Source organism: Otolemur garnettii, unplaced genomic scaffold (assembly GCF_000181295.1).
Source record: "Otolemur garnettii isolate 467f Iridium unplaced genomic scaffold, OtoGar3 scaffold00055, whole genome shotgun sequence".
Classification (NCBI taxonomy): Eukaryota; Metazoa; Chordata; class Mammalia; order Primates; family Galagidae; genus Otolemur; species Otolemur garnettii.
Window position 1 is genome coordinate 1263494 of NW_003852450.1, and position 22402 is coordinate 1285895.

Consider the following 22402-nt stretch of genomic DNA (forward strand, 5'->3'; position numbering starts at 1 on the left):
AAGGAGAGCAGGTTGCAGGGCACCTGGGAGGCATTGCCCCGTAGCCCCCTGCTTCAGCCTCTCTGGTGCTATTCCAAGTGTGAGCCCTGCAAACTGGGATCAGCTCAATCCCTGGCCCTAACCAGGGGTTCTCAGGCCCAAGAAAGCTTGTTGTACTCACCATCTTGAGTCTTATCCTGCCAAATGGTGGGGGCCATATAGTGACACCCTAGAACTCTACTGCCTGCTTTTCATCTCCTTCCCAGCGCTCTCCCTGGTGCTTCCTGTGTTGAGTTTCGGTAATTGAATGTGTTTTATTTAGACCATAACGTTTAGTGCCACTTTGGATTTCCAATTAGGCTTCAATCAGATGCTGAGAGTGTGATTCGTTTTGTTGTTTTGATCAACACAAAAGATGGCAACATCAGAGGAGCCGTCATGAAAAGTTATTTCCATCCGCTGATGACTAGGACAGTTTCTGTGGTGTGAAGATACAGGTTCAGAGGTGTCGAGAGAAGCATCAGCCAGCAGGGAAAGGGGGAGGTGGAGAAGAGGAAGTCAGCAAACCCTTGGAAATAAACACAATGTAAAGTCTCTGAGTGTAAAGCTGGGACTTGACAGGGTCCCTCCTATGTGTGTGGGGAGGGAGCCGGGGGGGGGGTGTTCTCCAGGCCAGAGGAGCTTAGATTGGACCCTCTCAGGGCTTTTATTTAGGGAAGTCCCAGGGACACAGGATTCCCATGAGGTGAGAAACTGATTGTTGGTCAACTTTTTCTAAGGAAAGGCCTTTGAACTCCTCAGCCAGAAGTGACCACCTGTGCTGACTTACAGAAATATGTGGGGGCCTTGCCTCAGTGCCTGTGAGTTTAGGCCAGCTGCTCACACCTGCTGCCTATCAGATGAGGTTTCTGTCTGGGGTTGGTCATAGGGACACAATTTAGAATCAAACTTCAAACTGCCCAAGAGGTGGTGGTGAGAAGGAGGTGGAGGGATGATAGCAGGGCACAGGAGAGGGGCTAGGCAGGGGGAAGGCAAGAGTCTGCCTTCGCTAATTGTCAAAGAGTTGTTGACAAGTGCTTGTGAGTCACGGCCAACTGGGGCCTCATTTCCCTGTTGATAAAATGTATTTGAATGACCCTTGTGCTCTTTCTACCCACGAAGGTGTGTCAAATAGAGGCTGTGTGCACAGCCCCCTAGAGGGTCTAGGTGTGCATGTGCTTGTGAGAGCAGGGAGGTGAGAGGAGAGCGACCATCCCTGAGTGTTCCGAGGGTATAGAAGATGTCTGCGGTAACAAGGCTCTTTCATACACTGTTTTCTCAGAGCCCGCTGGGCTGCATTTCTACCGCTGTCCCTTTGATCTCTCTGTAACAGGCCAGCCCAGGAACTCAGCGTCTCAGGCACGGTATCCACTGCTTAGGCTGCACGGCGTGCACTTGAGTTCCCCCAGCTTTTGCTGCTCCGCATCAAGTAACCTTCTTCACCTCACCTCCCCCCTTTATAACCAGTCCCACCCCTGCAAACAGATTGAGCTTTGAAATTTCCACCAGGTGGAAAGAAGACTGGCTGTGTCATCAGCTGTTGGTGGCAGGTTCAGCCTCTGCCCTCAAGTAATACTTTATGGTAAGAAAAGGGAGGTGGGCAGAGACATGAGTCAGGTGGAAGAAAGATTAGAAAGGGAAAAATGGGGTGAGATGAGAATATTGTCAAACAACCACCCAGGAGCTTGTCAATCAACCTTTGAGGACCTTCTGTGCTCACAGCATAAAGCTTGTCCTTGCACAGTCACATACACCTGAGGAAAACAGACGAGTAAGCAGTGACTTACAATACAGTCCAGAGGAGCTGGGAATACATGAGAGGTCACCACCCAACACAGCCTGTAAGTCCAAGAAGGCTTCCTGGAGGAGGTGATGCTCCAGGTGAATCATGAAAGGGGATGGGCTCACCTAGAGGAATAAAAAGCTAAAGAGTATCAAGTTCAGGGAATATTCTCCTAAATTTGGGATTGTCAGAGCTGAAGGCAAAGATTAGGAGGCAGCTATCCTTACAGAATTTCCATAGCACAGGTGAGCACCCTTCAGGTGGGCTCAACCTACCCACCTTTCCCAAGAGGAAAGGAGCTTTGGCCCAAATGAAAGGACTTCCAGCTCCCCCAGCGCCTGCTGCTACAATAGAACTTGGGAAGAATCAATTGTGCACCCAGCTCCTGGGCCTCTCTGGTAGCAGGCCACCAGCAGGCCCTTTGCACAGACCATGGAGCTAAGTAGCATCATCAAGAAAAAGATGCCAGCATTGGCCAAGCTCCACCATGGAAGCCCACTGTGATCATGCCAGCCACCCCCTCACCTCAGGAGGGCCATTTCTCTGACTGTACAGCAGGAAGACTTCTGCCCATCCCAGGTTCATAGAAAGAAGATAAAGGAGACAGTGTGTCCCTTTCATTCATTCATCATTTCTACATTTATTGATGCAGAGACCTTGCCTGTCTGGGCTGCTTCTATCTCTCCAAGAGATATCACAGTGCATGGTACTTACTAGGTGCTCAGTAAATACCTGTTGAAGGTTAGAAAGAAAGCTGGGGCAGGGGGCAAGAAACGAGGAGAAGAATGCATGAAAAGGGAATGTTATACTATACTGTAAAGAGCTCATCTCTGGATACAAAACTGTATTCAGATTGTAGCTCTGCCACTCTTCCATATGACCTGGCTTATCCTCTCTTGGTCTCAGTTTTCTCCTCCATAAAGTGGGGATAACAATAACACTTACCCTACAGGATTTTTGAGAAGATAGAATGATTAATCCGTGAAAAATGCCTGGGACAGAACCGGAGCCAAGCCCATGGACATGTCTGCGGCACAGCCCGGTTCTTTCTCCCTGGTTCAGCCCTGAGCTGCCTCTCTCAGCTCACTGAGCCCCCCACAACTACCATGGTGCTCATTTTTCATCTTTAAGTCATCTGCCAGTTGCATCTATTTCTAGCCTCTGTCTTATGAGACAAGAATAAGGAAGGAAAACAGATAACTGTGGAGGCTCATTTGCCAGTTGTCAGCTCCTGCCATCAGCAAAGCTCTCTGTCTGCTTCTCCCTGGGTGCCTGGAAAAATCACTGTGACCTTTTATTTACTGGTTGATCTAGTCAGCACTTGGTTGCGGGTCTCTCTGCCCTGCCCAGCCTACTCTCAGCACCCCCCCCCCATCAGCCCAGTGTTGGCTCCCTGCCTCCCACCCCATAGGGTGGGCGAGCTGTGCTGGGCCCTTGAGCCTGTCTCCATGAGCAGATTCCTAAAAGCCTGTAGGCACAGAGAGGAGAGGCAGAGTTGATCTTTCTTAGTCGCTGCTCCCAGCGTGGAGGACTTCTGCTGCTCATCCTCTCCTGCAGACCTTCCTCTTCCTGCCCCGTTTCACTGAGGAGCTAAACTGAGATTTAGCTTAGCAAGCGACCTGCCCCAGAGCTACTTAGTAAGTCAACAGCATTGTTCAGGACAGGATATGTTTCCCCCAGCACCTCAGCCCTGATTTTGCCCTTTGAATTTTACCACTATCTCCTTTTCATCCATCTCCCCCCAACCCCTGCCACTCCCAGCACCAGCTCCTGGCTGGCTGGCTACCACAGCAAGCAGCTATTTCTGCTTTTCTTTTTCCTTCTCCCTGGCTCAGCCATGCATTCATCAACACCCCCTTGAGCTAGCTTTGCTGAGGTGTGCAGCCATGAAGGGTGACAGTCAGGAGTGGAACAATCATAGTAGTGTCAAGGAGGCCAACAAGGGTGTGCTGACAAGAAGGTGTCCCACAGAGGTCTCAGGAGACCAAGGATGAACCAGACAGACCCAGACTACCTAGGTCTTGGTCAGCTGCAGGATTTAGTAGTGTATACAGCGTGTGTGTGTGTGTGCATGTCAGCGTACACATGTGTGTATCATCCCAGATCAGCTCCAGGAAACCATCATCAAGGGAGAGCATGGGTTTCTCACTCCTTCTCCTTCAGGCCACCTCCTCAGACTCCCCAAAGCCTACTTTACCCCCTGTCAGGACTGAGAAGACTTATACCTCTGTCAAATTTGGGGAAAGGAATTTTAAAAGCCTCTTATGCAAGTCACCTCCATACTCTCAAAGCTCTCTTCTTGGCCCTCACTGTCAGCATCAATTTTCTGCAGGGAATGATTTAACCTTCATTTATTCATTAATTCTTTTCTCCCCTTAACTTCATTAGGTAAGATTTATAAAGGTGCTGAATTGGAAAGGTCACCTGTCCCTGGGCCAGGACACGGTGTGCCTGCATCTCCTTTGGTGAGCTTCCTTCCAGGAGTGCTCCGGAGGTAGGGAGATGAGGGGAGTAGTGCAGGAGACAGAGCATAGCATGCGGCTCCCAGGAAGGCAGGGCAGCAAGTGGACGCCACGGCTCTGAGCACGCTCCTGTGTTTCCTTCTTGTGTTGGGAGGCAGAACGGCCAGGTGAATAGGGCAGGCTGTGCGTTAGGCACATCTGGAATCCTGGCTGCACCCTTTCCCCAAGTTACCTACTCTTATTAAGCCCTAAGTTTCTAGAATCTACTCCATCAGATTGTTGCCAGCGTTAAATGAGAGGATGTATGTAGCACACTGAGCATAGTGCCTGGCACCCAGCAAACAAACAGTCAACACACTGCACCCAGCAAACATTAAACACACGGCACTTTGCAGGTATTCAACACACAGTATCTTGCAGACATTCAACACACAACAGCTTTTTAAAGGATCTTAAATTGTCCTGGCCCAGCCCTGGCAATGTTGGGCAGTCAGGAGATCACTAATCATTAGAGACCAGTGCACAGGAGGTCTATTTTTTTACCCCAAGAAAACAAAGCCCACACAGTCCATGTCCTATAGTCCATCAATCTCTGGAGATTGATCCCATCTCCAGAACCACAGGAAAAGCCTAAACTCATGCAGGAGCTTGAAAGAACCAAACCACTGTGGGTGTCAAGATTGCCTCCCAAGTATAACAGATTTTGGCAGAAGTCATGCTAACCTGGGTGCACCTCTCTGCCATCACCATCTCATGCCTACCTTGAAGTTGTTCATGGTTGCAGGGCTTTTCCTGGGTTCCTGAGGCCTTCTGGGCTCAGCCACCATCCATCCCACCTTAAAGAGCTGTCTCTGTCAATACTAACTTCCTGAGAAGGAGAGGAAACAGAATACAGGCTAAAGAGTCATCCAGGTGTTTTGAACTTGTTTAGAAAGGAGAGTGTCTGCTTGCTGCCACCTCCATGCTGTCCTTCCTCCTTGTGTCCCCAGCAGAATTTAAACCCACCCCAGTCCACCCCAATTAAAATAGATTCAGTTATCTGAACCTCTCTAGCTTTTGTGGTAAAAACGCATATTTGGTAAATATCTTTCTATTAGGTGTCTTCCCCCCATTAAACTCTAAGGACTGGATGTAGGTCAGACATAGCCTGTCCCCTCTCGGTACCATTTATACAGCCAGAGCTCTATCATTATTTCAGAAAATAATTTTAATAGGAAAGCACAGAGGAACGTGGGCAGGCAAACCCGTTCTGTGTGCCAAGCTGAGAATATTGGGTTTGAATATGATCACAGAGGATTACAAGAATTAATTTTATTTTATCTAATATTCCTTGAGTTTGGGCTTCTGGAATTCAACGTGCAAATTTATGCTCCTAGTGCAAATTGGAGCATGCCCAGATTAATGGAGAAAATTCTAGTCCCCTTACTTTTTTTCAGAATCTTATTTGCCTCCCCTGAGATCACCTATTTGTTTGCCACGGATGCACTAAGGAATATAGTCTGATAGAGGAAAGAATTCTAGGACTAGGTAAATCTGACCGTGCCTTCTCTGTGCTAGATGGAATGAAGAGAGATGCTTATGCTTTGGTGACAGGCCTCCAGGGAGCAGGGGAACTTCCACACAGTAGCCACAGGAGGCCAAAACTGCTGTGCTTATCCCAGGACATTCCCCCCATCCTATGCGGATCACTTCAAATGTATTATGTTAGTCCATAAGTCCTCAGGCTCCCAGATATAATGAGATTTTGGGAGCATTGTTAATAAACAATACCTGACCTTTTTAGAGTGGCAACATTGTATTCTTTCATGAAATATCGCCTTACACAAAAGGCCATTTGGTATAATTGTTGTTACATTTTGAAATGAAGTTGGATTTAAAAATGAATTTAGGGCTGGGCACCTGTGGCTCAAGCAGCAAAGGCGCCAGCCACGTACACCTAAGGTGGCGGGTTCAAATCCAGCCTGGGCCCGCCAAACAACAATATATGGCTGCAACCAAAAAATAGCCAGGCGTTGTGGCAGGTGCCTGTGGTCCCAGCTACTTGGGAGGCTGAGGCAGGAGACTCCCTTGAGCCCAGGAGTTGGAGGTTGCTGTGAGCAGTGAAGCCATGGCACTCTACCCAGGGGGATAGCTTGAGGCTCTGTCTCAAAAAAAGAAAAAATGAATTTAATTCTGAGACTTCGCACAGTATCCACTGAGATAACTGGAATACTAGTCATGGAAGAACCCACATAGAAAGCGACCAGTAGGCTCTAGTGCCTGTGGCTCAAGTGGCTAAGGCGCCAGCCACATACACCTAAGGTGGCGGGTTCGAATCCAGCCTGGGCTCACCAAACAACACTGTCAGCTGCAACCAAAAAATAGCCAGGCCTTGTGGCAGGCACTTGTGGTCCCAGCTACTTGGGAGGCTGAGGCAGGAGATTCGCTTGAGCCCAAGAGTTGGAGGTTGCTATGAGCTGTGAGGCTACAGCACTCTACCCCGGGGGACAGCTTGAGGTTCTGTCTCAAAAAAAAAAAATAAAAAAGAAAGTGACCAGTGTACCTGAACTTCACAGTTGCAGCTCCTTCTCTGAGCTGCTTCTCTGCTTCTCTACCTGTGCCTGGCCAAAGGACTTTGTAGCTTGTGGCTAACTGTGGACAATTTTCTCTCCCTATAATTCAAGCTAAATCACAATGGCAATTTATAGGAAAGAAAGAAAGGCTGGCATATATAGAAAATACATTTTGTCAACCCTCTCTTTAGTTGAGTTTGCCTACAGCGTCTGTATTAGTCAGTGCTATCTCTGGTTCTATTATTCATGAAGTTCAGTTTCCTTACCTGTGGCCTTAGACTAACATCTAGTGGCCGTGGGGTAAGGTTGATAGACAGCAGTGCAGAGAGTGAGGCTGCACACAAGATTTAAGCTTTAAGTATTTTCTCGCTGGGGGAACCAACTGAATGGAATAAATGGATACTTTGTCATTCTATAATTCTCAGGGTAGTTATCCTATGGAACAAAGGGAATTTGACATTTCTTATGTCCAGTAAATAGCCTAGTAGTCCTTTTCCATCCAGATCGTAAGCCCCTCCCACCTCAGGAACCACCTTTGGCCCACGGGTATTGCTTTTTTGTATGGTAAGGCTATATATAACATATCAATTTATAACATTTTTTTGTTTGAATTATTTTAAACAAACATAAACAATGGCAGATGACCATTAAAGGACAGTCATTCTTTTACACTGTAAACATTGAGCTGGGACTTGTCACTTTTAAGAGGTAAGAGAGAGACATATGGGCAGAATACCAAGAGACCCTTATTTGTCTCTTAACATTAAATCTAAATCATAAAACCCTAGACAAGTGACTCTTACATCTGGAGCCTGTTCCGTTTTCTTTTCTTCTGAGAGGCTTGTAGAGGGTGCAAAAGGCCCACACTAAAAAAAACATCATTTTTCTGTACTTTGGTTTCCCCAATGGTAAAAATGGAGGAATCTAACTGTCTTGATTTCTAAGTCTATAATCTAATGACTAACCTTAATTCAATGAGATTTCTTGGGTGAACAGTTAGACAGTTTTCATTATGACACCTGCTTATGTGTGGGAATATTAAGCTCTTTTCCTTCACCTGCTTGGCTTTGAATTAGGAAATTTAGGAACCTACTAATACAGTAGAACCTCTGAAAGTTGACCACCCACGGGACTGTAATAAACTAGTCAACAGAGGAGGTCAACATAAGGGACTAGGCCTCCTGTACTAATATATACGTATGATCCAGGTCCCATCTATGAAAGTCAGGTCAACTTAAGGAGGTGGTCCCCAATGTAGGGAGGTGATCAAGTATGGAGGTTCTACTATACGTACTAGAATATGGATTCACCTTGAAAACATAATTCTAACTGACAGAAGCCACTCACAAAGGATCACATGTTGTACAATTCCATTGATATCAAATGTCTCCAATAAACAAATCCCTAGAAACAGAAAGTCAGTTAATAATTAGTGCTATTTAGGGGCTAGAGCTGTTGCGAGGGAATGGGAGGGATTGCATATGGACCCGGGTGGGGGGTCCTTTGGGGGATGATGAAAGCATTCTAAACTCAGTTGTGGTAATGGTTGTACAGTTCCTGAGTATCCTACACACCATTGAATTGTACACTTTAAGGGGATGAATTTTATAACACATGAATTACATCTCATTAAAGCTCTTATTTTTTAAAATCTCAGGAAGGCTACACCCTAATTCTCTGGCTAGTCTAGAACCTTCCTTTCCCTTGGCAACCACCACCCAGAGGGGGAATAGACACTACACCACGGAAAATACCAGGGTGGGCATCTGAGGGATCTGCCATCCTTATTTTCTCTTCCTTTTCCCTTCTCCCTGCTTTTTCTCCTGCCTTATTCTCCTGTTTTCTAGTCCTTCCATCTCCTGTTAATCTTTTTCCTCTATTTTCTTACTGATCTCACTATCCAGTGGGCATTCCTTGACCCTGGGAAGCTAAAAGGGGTGTGGGAAGGGAACAAGAGATAATAGTGAAAATTAACAGTAACTGTAGTAATAAATTGTTAATATTACTATCATTGCTGTCCAGGACTTAATTTAATTCTTACAGCATCCCTATTAGGGAGATAATCATCCACATTTTAAATGACGAAACTGAGAGTTAAATAAGCAGATGAACATGACCGAGAAAACTAAGCTAGTCGGGGCAAACCCAGAATTCAATCCTGGGTTTGTCTGGCCTCAGAGCCTATCCTCTGAAGCCTGATAGGACTGTAAATATGAGGCCGGGCTTGGTTATTTATTGATGAATTATAATAGAAGTAATTTGATGGGGTTCCAAACTGCAGTATCTGGGATCTCATCTGTTGGTCTGATATTTATGGCCATTTATGGGTGATATCTGTGTGGCTCTTCCATTCATTATGGTTTTCATTAAGACTCTAATCTTGTTTAGAAGTCTGTTTGTCATTTTTAACTCTCCTGTTTAATCTTGGGCAGCCGTCATCTTTCTTCACTATGCGCCAGAGGTAGACAGTTCCTGATGGCTCTTTTCTTCTTCCAATTGTGCACAGGCAGGGGTGGAGGGGGAGGCGAGTGTGGCAGGCGTGTCAGTGCACTGCGAGTATGTGTGATGTGTATGCAGGATCACAGTGAGTGTGTGATGTGAGCATGTGGGAAACGTCTATGTGGGGTCAGGGTGCTGGTATGTATTGTGAGGGTGTGGTGTAGATATGTGTGTGTGTGTGTCCGTGAGGGTGTTTGTGTAAGAATATGGGTTTGTGGAGTGATGGGGTATATATGTGTGCGTTTCATGGGCCATCATTCATGTTATTTCTTTTTTCAGAAGCACGAGAATTTTTGAGTTGAGTTCTAACCATCTGTCTCCAAAGCACAGAGGCCGCTCTCCCCTCACATCCCCCTTTCCACTGTGTATAATGCCCCTGGGAGGGAAAAGACGGGAGGGCATCCAGAAAGGGATCAGAAGCCTGCCAGGCTCCCTCCCCAAGACAGTCTTGCAGTTGTCAAGGATCCTCTAGTCCAGCTCTCACTTGTCCTGAACCTTGGCCCTGGGAGTAGGTTTCCCCAGGGATACAAAGCTCTCTCCCAGCAGTGTTGGTTTATAAAGAAATTCTTCCCGCGGGATCTCCCTCCTTGATGGAGGACTTGAGTTCTTTTCATTTTTTGCTTATTATTTTAACCGTCTAAGATATGAAATCTAAATGAGACATCCCATATCATATCCTTTGCTGTCCCCAGCACACACCCCAAATCTCATTCTCTTCTTCTTTGGTTTGTGATACTTTTCACCCTACCTCTTCTCAAGTCATGCCTCCTCCATGGAGCTTCCCTGCTCCTGAAGCCACAGTTAATTCTTATCTCTCTATACTTTCCAACACCCCTCATAGAAATTATGAGGCACCACAATAGCTCACACATATTTTGTCCCTGAGTCTGCTAGGTCAGAGTTTGATAGATCCATTAACATTTAAACTCCCTACTTCCCTAGAGACTTTGGGGATCATGGCCACCAAATTTGATGGTTCAGGTTGCACACTGCACAGAGGCATTGGACTTAGGGACAGGTAGGAGAAGAAACCAAGTCCTTATTCATCTTTTCAAGCCATGAACCTAGAAAAGGCACCCGTTCCCAATTGCACAGAAGTGCCATATTGACTAGTGGTGGCTCAGACAGGGAGTCCTGAGGAGTTTGATCTCATTGTCTCAGAAATGCTCACTGAAGGATGCAGAGAGTGCTGCTCGTGCCCTAGCAGGTGAAGTCTGGAGGCACAGTCCTCCCTCAAAAATCTTCCCTCCCTCTCTGATTAATCCCACCTACTCTGATCACTAGTTAACTCCACATGTCCTCAGTGGGCTACAGCTCAATTTTCACATCTCAGTGTCTGCCTTCTAAGTCTCCTCAGTCTTTTTTTGCACATCTTTGTCCATCCTTCCCACTCATTAGCAAGTGCCAGGAGGGCAGAGAGCATTTTTCCAGTTCCTCTGATTTCAACCACCCCTGTGATTCTGACGGAGGGCTCTGCCCCACAGGGGCATAGTTGGTGTTGTTGACACACTGATTCAACAGTTGAAGAGACAGAAATACCGAAGTTCTGTGCTCAGAGCCAGAAACCAGACCAGTGACCCCTCTTCCCCAGCCCCAGCTCAGGTGGGTGTCTCGGGGCACACAAATATAGCCACTCACCTCCCTCCAGCTCTGGACTGCATTACCTGCAAAATGTTCTTAAGGATTAGAAAGTTCTAGAGAAACTCAGACAATCTTCTGGTCTCTCTCTGTGATGACATAAAGTACTGGACAGGAAAATTAAGAAGTGGCTCCAGCCCTTTACCAGATTAACCTTTAGTTATCACTTAGTGAAGGATCGATTAGATTTCTCATGTGCAGTGGCTTAGCAGGGACCTGAGCTGCGCCTGTCCCTGTCCCTGTCCCTGAGGTGTGTTTGGAAGAGGCCTGGGTCCGTGTAAAGGCAGAGCATCCGGGGAAATGGCCTTTAGCTGAGTCTCTGCTATGTGGCTTGTGTGTCCCCTGTGTAGCAATGGCTAAGACACGTCTGGCCAGCAGTAGATCCTGCTACTTCTGCCCTAAGACCTTCAACCCTGAGCCCCTGGCTGACTATCTCTACTTCCACCTTCCAGCCTCGGTTCCCCTGCACCCCTCAACACACTCTCCTGCTCCAAAATAAAGCATTCAGGCAGTCGCTAAATAGCAGTATTGATGCCCCATCCCCACATGCCCTGGAATGATAATGCATCACCCGTGGTGCGTATCCAGACGGAGCCAGATTATGCTCAGGTGGTTAAAAGTCCAGGTCTAATTAGAGTTCCAGGGAATCAAGCCATTGTATTATTAATGATTCTCCAGCAATGTTCTGATTAAAACAGTAATTTTAATAAGCACAGCTCAATGCTAAGTGTTCACTGAGCACCTAATTACATCAGTTATAACTCCAAAATTATTTAAAATTCTGCTTTTTTTCCACCAGACCCGGCATGCACCAAATAAAATAGATACTCAGACAACTCAGTGATTATTTGCTCTAATTAATTTTCTAAGCACCTGTTTAAAAAAAAATAAAAGAAAAAAATTATTTGTCTTCTCTCTCCCCCAAGATTTCTTCACCCCTTCTGTCCTCCAGAGGCTCCATGACCTCGGTTACTTTTGAGGTAGCCATGGAAGGAGGTCAGGAGTAAAAGCAGTGAGGAAGGTGAAAATTTGAACAGTTCCTCTGAGCAAGGGAGGCTGCAAGGTTCTAATCTCCACTGACTGCTCAGACTGAGTCAGAGCCCAAGTGGAGAAGGCAGGAGCACCCAGACTGCTACTATCCTGGAGCCAGCTCCTCCCCACAGCCTGGTCTCCATCAGACCAGCTTCTGATGTCATCTGTAACAATCCCACTCACATCTCCCAGAAGGCAGAGGTAAATAAATGGGGCGAGAGACTGACCAGGGTTGCAGTTCTCACATTCTTCTAATCCATGAGCCACTCTAGTTGAAAAAGAGGTCATGTGGCCTAGTCACTAGAGGTCATGTGGCCTAGTCACTCCCTGGAAGGACACCAGGATTTCAGGAAGAATGTCTACTGAACCATCTGACGGTTTAAAAAAATCATCTTATCGGTGGGGCTATGTGGCTCATGCCTGTTATCCTAGTAATCTGGGAGGCCAAGGAGGGTGGAATGCTTAATCTCAGGAGTTCAAGACCAGCCTGAGCAAGAGTGAGACCCTGTCTCTACTAAAAATGGAATAACTGTCCGGGTATGGTACATGCCTGTAGTCCCAGCTACTTGAGAGGCTGCGGCAAAAGGATTGATCAAGCCCAAGAGTCTGAGGTTGCTGTGAGCTATGATGCCAGGGCACTCTACCCAGGATGAGAGAGTGAGACTCGGTCTTAAAAAAATAAGAAATCATTTTTTCAGTAAGTTATCAGTCTGTACTCAGAAGTAACAGCAATGAGTCTCCTGTATTTGCAAGCCTGATACTATTGGATGCCCTGTTGTGGCTTTTACTTGTTGTGACACTCAGGACAACATGCCAGTGAGGAATGGCAGTTACTGACAGCAATTCTTGTGCTGGGGGGACCATCACAAGGCAGCTTTCTGCTGTCTCCCAATACCCCTTCAAAATGTTTCTTACTAGTCTCCAGCAAGCTTCTTAGCTTCTCAACTCACTCTTGGATGATAAAGTCTTCTGGTCACTTAAAGTCTCAAACACAGTCTCAAGTCAGAATTACAATGTCCAGTTCCAGACAACCGTGGACTTGTCTGAAACTCAGTGCTTTTCCCTCCCCTTCCCAGGGCACGCTGTGCACTCCCCAGCACTTCCTCTTTCTCACTTACCTTGCCCCACCTGGGGCTGCTTTGTAGGAAGAGGTCAGAGAGTCTCCTTCTCAAATCCTGGGCCACGTAGCCTCTTGCTCTTGGGCCTAGTTGATGTTTCTGTCTCTTTAGGGCTGGGTCCTTCTTAGGCCTTTGAATACCTGCCCTGCTGGGCTTATTAGGCTGCAGCTCCCAGCAGGGGGTGGTGTAGCATCTGGACTGGCCTCTCTGCCCTTAGCCACGATTTTCTAGAAATTCTCTCCATATGAATGTTCACAGTGAGGTTCCATTACAACATCCAGGGAGGCTTCTTGGACAGGTCATAAAATGCTCCCAGGCCAGCTATCCCTCCTAGGGTGTCTGCATTTGCTGCAAGGGAAGCACCTGGACATCCTCAGCTGCTGCCACGAGAGGTTGGGGGTGGCAGAGAGCAAGTTCCCGCCTCCTGAACTCACCATCCTACACTCTGAATTTCCTTCCTTCTGCACTTTCCTTCCCACTTCCAAGTGATTCTATGGATAGGTGACTACATTATAGCATTCCGAGGGCTTCTTCCAAAAATCTCATAAAATCTCCTCTTTTTCCTTCCTTCAACCCTTTTATTTCATTGATCTGGGTCAGAGGAGCCAGTAAAGGTCAGAAGAATTATGAACCTGCATCTTGAGAACTTACTTTTACAGATTGTATGATTTAGTCTACTACCTGACTTTAGAATGCAGCATTATTGTATTACGGTTCCTTGGTGGAAGCTTTAAATTTAACACCCACTAATATTTATAAACGTGAAACTGAGGCTCAGAGAAGTTAAGGGACTTGTCCAGCCCAGTCGAATGCATGATGAGGCTGAGCCTGGTTCTCTGACCTTAACAGTTATGTCCTTTCTGACACCTTAAGCCTCTGCCATGTTATAAACATTAAGTCCATTTAAACAAAAAGAACCTCAAGTAACGGGCAGTGCCTGTGGCTCAAAGGAGTAGAGAGCTGGCCCCATATACCGGAGGTGGCAGGTTCAAACCCAGCCCCGGCAAAAAAAAAAAAAAAAAAAAGAACCTCCAGTTACCTAGTTACCTAATGGATCCTAGCAGGATACCAGGGGGCCTCAGCCACACCTAAAGAACCTTAGCATAGTGCATTCCCTTAAGCAGCTTAAACTAAAACCTGGATCATTGGGCAAGTATGATTAGCTTCTCAGTAGGTATTTATAGACCTATTTTGTGTAAGAAACTCAAGTTGGAGCATACAGGGATATCTCATAAGAAGAAATAAAAGGCAGAGTCCTAGGTAATCTAAAAAGACACACACCTAAGAACAGTGTAAAAAGTACATGGGGGTCACATCAGCTGAGTATGTAGTCGGATTCTAAATTCAGAGATAGAGGGGACAGAGGTTGGTGACAGAAGGCTTCCTGGAGGAGGGATAGCCCAGGGATTTGTTCAGGAGCAGGAGAGGGCAGGACATTTGGATTCGTGGGCAACTGTGAGTATAGGCATGCAGGCAGGACTGCATTGAGCATGCACGGAGCCCAGCCTGGCAGAAGGGGGATCAGGCCAAGCACACTGTCAGCCCAGGTGGGGAACAGTTTAAAAGGCTAAAATCTTAGGCTATCGTGTTTGGACTGTGTGTTTTATCCAAGGGACAATGTTTCCTTGTTGTTTTGGACTTGTTGTTTTGTGTTGTCTTTTTTCTTTTTAGCTGAGATCATCAATAGAGAACACTTAGAAGCCTTCCCTGATTGGCACTTCCTCTTTATTCCTGTAGCTTTACTACATCTTGATCACAGTGCTAAAGTTTCATTATAGTTTGGGAGGTTTGTCTGCCTTCCTGACATCATTGTGAGTGTTCTGGAATCAAGGCCTTATCTGTCCATTCTTTGAACTTAATGTTTACACAGAATACACAGCAGGTGTTTAATACATATTTATTAGTAAAATTATCGCTTATCAGCAAGAAATGGGCTCAGTATTTTTTAACCTGTTCCATCCTTCATGCCCAAGTCGCAGTGTGGAGTAGCAGGACATGTGGTCTGCAGCCAGCCTGCCTGGGTTCTGTCCCAGCTCTACCATTTACTGGCTAAATGACTGTCAACAAATTCATTAAGCCTCTCTGTGCCTCAATTTCATCCTCATCTGTGGATAAGTTTTGAGAGTATGTGTGATTACTATCACGGCCACTTTACAAATCAGAAACTGGAGCTCGGAGCTGAGTAACTTGTTCAAGGCTACACAGCTCAGGAATAGAATGGTTGAGATTTGGACCCAAGCAATCTGTCTTCAGACCCATGCCCTCAACCATTGCTCCTTCAACTTTCTTGAAGAGAAGGAAAAGGAGGGTACACAGAAGAACAGAAGGGATACCGAGGAGGCCATCAGCCACTGTCCTGCTGTGAGGGTCAGACTGGGGCAGGGACAGATGTGGGACAGATCCTAAGAGAAGCGTTGCAGAGCTTCTCCTTTTCCTCCTCTCTGTTCTGATTCCAACCTCCTGGCCTTCCACAAATCACTTTTTCTACTCTCTCATCACTCTTCCTATCAGCCCCCTTGCCTAATAATTTTCCATTCCTGGACCTCTCCCAGCACCCTCTCATGTTTGTGCTTTGCCCATGCTGGTCTCTCCTCATGCCCTTCCTCCATCCCTGCCCACTAGAATATCTCCATGTTATCAGGACTTGTCACAAATGGATGACACCTTCCTGGTCCTTTCAGCCAAAAGTAATCCTCACAGCTTCGAACCTCTTGTATGACCTTGTCCCTGCCCAAAGGGTATGCTTCTTAAAAGCCCTCTAAGACCATGACTCACCCACATTTGTAGTACTTCTACTAATGAATGAGTAAACAAGAAAATGAAAAGGTTATAAATACCAAGTTTATCTCAGCTATACGCAGACCTTCCAGTTAAAACCAAATACACACGAATGTCGATTCACAAGGCCCGGCCAAGGGGCCCATACTGACTGGCCCCCAGGTACAAAGCACTTAGGCCATGTGGCCATTGCTGCCTCTGGGCAATGGTTGTCATCCACTTGGCCATCCCTCACAAGTCCCCAGAGCGGCACAGAGACACCTGACCCTGCAAAGCCTGGGAGCCTCCCTGTCTCTCATATAGCCTCCTTGCCAGGGATGAATGAATGAATAAATGAGCTCTAGACAGAAAGGAAATGGAAATGTTTCAATGAAAGTGTAAGAGACTCTTTTTTGTTCCTCAGGGATCAAACATATGTATTTATCATCCATCTCTCTCCCTCCCTCTCTCTTCCTTTCTCTCTCTCTCTCTCACTCACACACACACACTCACAGACACACGCTCAGCTACTCAATTTGTCCCAGGGAGCTATGAAAGACAGGAAACTGCTGCCCTGCCCAAGGGAACCAGTCACTTAGCTTCCCAAGAAAAGTCAGAGGGTAGATTTTCAGACTTGGTGTGTCAGAAAGGACAAGATACTCAAATCCCACCTGATGAGAAAGGAAAGCTGAGAAACAGTTGAGAAGATGCACTGCGTGATGTTCATTAAAAACCAAAATTGTTTTGCAACATGAGACCTCAATGGCTTCTCAAAATTACACAACAGCTGAGGCCGAGAGGGGGAGGCTAGTCTCAGATCCAGCACCCAGGGGTACAGCTGACCTGACTTTGTTCTTTGTTAAGTACACAGCTATTGACCCGGATGTATTACAGAAAGCCCGGGGAAACTTTAGGAAGTGGCAATACTCTAGCCACTGAGGTTTACCTGAGGTGAATCCTGGGACTTGGGACTTGGCCAAATCCAATTCCATCTTATATATCATTTGGTGGGTTGTTTCTCTATCTGTAGATGACCTGAGAACATCAACTTTGGGTCCCTTTACAATTGGAGAAACAAATTCCTGGGGAATGAGGGTAGTTGGGTAGGGGGCATCCCTGCTGTGGTACTCCAGTCCCTGGCCATCTTCACTTCCCCTCCTGGGATAGGTGAGTCAATGTTGGCCCTATAAGAGCTTAGTGGGACCCTGCTAAACCCAGGATCTGGCTCCCAGGGGGGATCTGTTTTAGTTATTTCTTAGCTCTACTTCCCAAATCCTTCTCATCCCCCATTTCCTATCCCACCTGCTTTCCCTAACTGAATAAATCCACTGTTGTCATGGAGACAACATAGTATCAGCATCTCTGCTTCTTTGTAGATCCTTCCAAAAACCAGAACTAGAAAGGGCCCTGCTTCCACCTCCAGTATATCTGGCACAGGAGTCCTATTTGAGAAACTATGGTGTAGTATTTGGGATATCTGCTTTGCCCATGTGGTTTTTGACCCTCTTTGTAGTTTTACTTGGCCCACATTTTACCTTCATCCTTAGGGTACTAGGCTTAATTTGACGTTGTGCAGACAAGGATCCTGGGTTTTAGCACATTTACAATGCTGGAATTATGTCATTAATAAGGACAATAGTTTGAGAATCTGTATTGCTCTTCATGCAAATGGCAGACATAATTCTCCCCATATAACAGAAGAGTATGCTCAGCCCAGAGAAGCCAGGTGGCTTGTTCAAGGCCACCAGACACAGCCTGGCCAAGGGCCCTTTGCAACTTTCCCATGCAAACACTGCCACCTTCAGTGGGATCTGCAACTAGAGATTGAGCATGGTAACTGCCACTGTTGAGCACCAACTGTATGCAAGGCTCTTTGTGTACAGATGTCAAATAAGCCTCAAAAACAACAAACCTTGTGACTGAGCGTGATGGCTCATACTTTCGATCTTAGAACTTTGGGAGGCCAAGGCATGAGGACTGATTGAAGCCAGGAGTTCCAGACCAGCAAGAACAAGATTGAGACCCTGTCTCTATAAAACATACAAAGATTAACTGGGCATGGTAGCATGTTCCTACAGTCCCAGCTACTCCAGAGGCTGAGGGAGGAGGATCATCTGAGCCCCTGAGTTTGAGGTTTCAGTGAGCTGGGATAATGCCGCTGCATTCCAGCCTGGGGAGAGAAAAAAAACCCTTACAAACTTGATAGCATTATTATCAACATTTTGCACAGGAGAAAAGTGAAGCTCAAAGAGACCCCACGACTTTTACAGGGTCAGACAGCTGATAAGCATAGATTTGAAAGTGAAGACTGTCCCCTTCCAGTCCTCCTTGTTAGCCAGCCCCAAAAACGGCCTCTACCAGAAAGGAGGCTTCAGGAGGAGCCACTGCCCCCGAGCTCAACCCAAGGTGAAATTCCACTGTTTGGGGCCAGAAGCTTCTTTTCCCATTGTCTTCTGCCCTTTGACTCCTGCAGGACCTCCGCCAGGCTTTTGTGAATAAGGAGAAAAAAATGTTATTGAAAAGTTCAACCAACTTTGGACTCTGCTCTCTGAGTGATAGATAGCTTTAATTACTCCGAATTACTCAGCCACTCTACTCTTCTCCCCCAAGTCATTAAAAATAGATTTTCTCTTTGAACTCCACTCCACCCTCAGGTCTCCCGCTAGTCGGGAGTTCTTAGGAGACAGCCCTGGGGTCAGCTTCTGGTCTGAAGGTTACATGTTGCTTTAGTTGCATTCACAGGCTCCGGAGCCTCCAGCTGGTTTTCTGGGAGTTTGTGGCTCCTTTCTTTTATAATGATGTTGATCATGTGACTTTTCCAGCTCGGAGGGCAGGCAGAAGGCTGGGCTGGTGTTTATGAGGATTTCAGGGGCTCTGGACACATGACCACTGATTTTTAAAGAAATGAATCTGAAACACTGAGAACAAACCGTATGGAGTTCCCTACATTAATGACTGGGAAGCTGATTCATGGAAAAGACCTAAGTCAAAAATGTGAGCTCCGAAGTGACGGGTCCCTGATACGCCACAGTGTTAGTGGCATCAGTAATCTATCTTCATTTTAATGATGAGGATATAGAAGCTTGAAGCATAGCTGAGTGCCCAGGGGCACACAGCTCATAACTGGCAAGACAGAAACCCCTGCGATCCCAACCTACCCACCCAAGATGACCAAGTAGAGGACTTGGATGGAAAACGTGGATCCTGCTCACAGCCTCATTCATCACCATTCTGGTCCTCCTCAGCTTATAAAACAACGTAGTGGGGAAACTTCCACCCTCCCCAGCCTAAATCCCTCGTCACCCTCTGTTGTAACCTCTTTTGCTGTCTGCCTCCTGATTCACCAGCTGAATCATTGTTGGAAAACAGGGGGGAGTAAAATGAGCTAAGAGACATGCCGTGGTCAGCTGGTTGAACACAACTGCGGTATCCAACAGCTTGCTTAGGAGGCAGAAAGATGTTCTTTCTAGGAAGAAGGCAGATCCTGGCAGCCAGCTTTGGGAGCCTGCCTTTTTAGTCCTCATCTCTGCCTCCACCCCACTGCTCCAGTGCGGGAATCGGACAAACCTGGTCTTCGGTTTTGTTTCCACCACCTACGTGTCACCTTGGGCAGGTTACTTAACCTGAGATTCAGTTTTCTAATATGCAAAGTAGGCCTAAGAATAGCTCCTGGCAAGGTTGGTGTAAGGACTAAATGAGATAATATATGTAAAGTGCCCCACGTGCCATAGGTTCTGGATAAATAGTAGCTATTGTTATTATCAGTCCTGCGGCGTCGTTCTGTTTGACAGGCTCACTCAACTGTCCAGCTGAGGGGAAGGTTTGCCAGCCATCAGGAGGCCTCGGTGCCTATCAAGCCCCTAGGAGCACATCTAAGGGGATGTGATCTGCTCACTGCCTCTGCACCCCTCACCTTCATCTGCTCCTGGCAGGGGGGATTTAGATTAAAGTTAAGGTGTCGCCTTAGCCATCCAGAAGACAGCTCCTCTGAGGGACAGAGTGAGGATGCGGGTGTTTCTCTGTGGAGACATGCTGAGACAAAAGTGATGAGAGTGGTGCCCATAGCTCAGAGCACCGGCCACATACACCTAGGCTGATGGGTTGAAACCAGGCCCGGGCCTGCTAAGCAACAATGACAACTACAACCAAAAGATAACCAGGCATTGTGGCGGGCACCTGTAGTCCCAGCTACTTGGGAGGTTGAGGCAAGAGAATCGCTCAAGCCCAAGAGTTTGAGTTGCTGTGAGCTGTGACACCATGGCACTCTATCCAGGGAGACAGCTTGAGACTCTACCTCAAAACAAAACAAAAAAAAAAGTGATGAGAGAATGCAAGGTCAGGCATATTAGGAGCTAGAGAGAGCCTGGCCCTTCCCCAAAGGGACCTTCTTGGCCTCTATGCCAGAGAGAATTAGGCCAGGGCTGAGGACTAGGCTAGGCCTCCCTAGGCATCAGCTTATATTTCTCTCCCTATGAGGGCTCTGAACCTTGGTCACCATCCGGTGTTTAGGGGAGGACAGCACCCTAGACTGCCAGGCAGAAAATCCACAGGCCTTTCTATGCTGATTATACCCATTTGCCACAGTGCTGATAAGATTTGATATAATGCTGTGAAGAAGGAAAACTCCACCCATCCATTCTATCAGTGGACAGGAACTGGGTAGCAAGAGCTGGGGGTGCAGAGAAGTCCAGCCTCACCTGCCCTTAGGTTGCCTCCAGCCTCCTACACCCAATCTGGACTTGCCTGGGGTCTGGCTTCAGCCTCTCTCTCTCAGAACAGACTCCTAAGTCACCTCTTCCCTCTTCATCCCTCAAAAGGGATGTAAAGGGATCCTTACACTGTGTCTGAGAAGAGTAAATGGCCCCACCTCAGCCACAGAGGATCCTCCCCTGGCTGGCCACTTCCCCTCTCCCTGCCAGCCAAGAGTTAAGCCAGCCCTTTGGGGGCCTTTATTTCCTGGTGGATCAAATGGAAATCATAACACATAATAATACCTGTCTTCTCTTCCTCTCTGGGGAGTTGGGTAGGTCAAACGAGATAATGTGTGTGAAAGCATTTCAAAAATGCTAAAACCCTCTCCCAGTATTGCTGTGATTGTGTTATTGATCTCTGCTCACACAGCAGCCCCAGGGAGGGGGATGGGGGGATCTCTCTTCAATCTGCCATCAGCTCAGTGTATCAAAGAGTGTCAGGTCTTTTCCTGAAAGCAGGTTTGGACTGGGAGAAAAGAGGAGAAAGTGGATCTTAGACCCACAGAGAGCAGGAGAGAGAGCCAGGGACCAGCTGCACCAGCCTCAGCCACTAGGGCCTCTGCCCTGGGCCGAGGGTGGTGGATGAGACCAACTGCATGCTCTAGCCAGGCATTTGTGCCACCTCCCACCCCTGCCACCTGGCTCCCAGCCACTGAGCAGGCCTCTTTTTCTACCCTGGTGTCAGGAACAGAAGACACGTGTGGGGACAGGTGTACCATCTGGCAGTGGGGAGGGCAGATTCCGGGGAAGCAGGGGATTAGATGCTCAGCCTCAGAGGGGCTCCACCAGCTTGGGGAACAGCTTTCCCTTGTTTCTTCCCTCCCTCTGTGTCCCCTTGTTCCTTTCCTCCCTCTGCGTGTCCCTGTGCATAGTTGCAAAGGAATCCTGCAGGCCTGTTGAATGTTGAGTGCTAGCGCTGATGCCAGATCCCCAGTGACATGCCGTTCCTCTCTGTCCTCCAAGCCAGGACTCTTGTTCTACCTCTGTTGTGGCTTCTGTCCTACCATACTGAGATTATCTGTTTCCTCGGTTTTGTTCTCAACCAAACCGTGGGCTCCAGGAGGGCAGAAAATGTAGCCCCAGTGCCTAACAGACAGTTGAGCACAAGGTAAGCAGCTCAGTAAATGTTTACAGACTAAATGGGACACAGGCATAATCTAAGGTCATAATTGGGTAAGTTTGTCTGCTTCCAACTTGAATGTTTCTCCAGAAGAGCCCTCTGGGTGACAGAATTGTGTAGCTCCTGCCAGGTGTCCACACAGGTGGCAGTGATGTAGCATTGACTTTCCGTCTCACTCATCAAAGGGCACTTGTTACCATGTCCACCAATGGGAAACTCTTCCATCTGAAGAGTGATGTGTTCATACCTGATGATAACAGCTGTCCAGGACCTCTATCCAAGATGACAGTCACTGCCAGGGCCTCAGAGGCCTTCTTGGCCTCACCTTGGATGGCCAACATTCTATGGGTCTACTGTGTTCTTATAATTCTTCAAAAAAGAGGCTGGATCCAGCAGCTTCCCCCTGGGACTCATCCCACCTAATAATCTGATACTATTTCTGAGCCTCACACCCTGTGGATTGCCCATATGCTGAATTGAGAGAGTGGGGGGATAAAAGCCACCCCACACCCTGCACAGCCCTGCCCAGCCCTGCCCAGCCCTTCCCACGTGTACCTCCAACCCCCTGATGAATCAGACAAGAGAGCAGAGATGCGGGGCCCCGGGGCCAGAGGAGGCAAGAACACAGTGTGAGTCACCTTTAATTAAGAGTATTTTTTAAGTAAATGACTT

General features: G+C 47.2%; 1 protein-coding gene across 1 annotated transcript in view; it reads left to right on the top strand.

Annotated features, from left to right (window-relative positions):
• Positions 1-22402, top strand: part of PLXNA2 (plexin A2) — a 210109-nt gene that overhangs the window by 109165 nt on the left and 78542 nt on the right. The gene's annotated exons all lie outside the window — the stretch shown is intronic.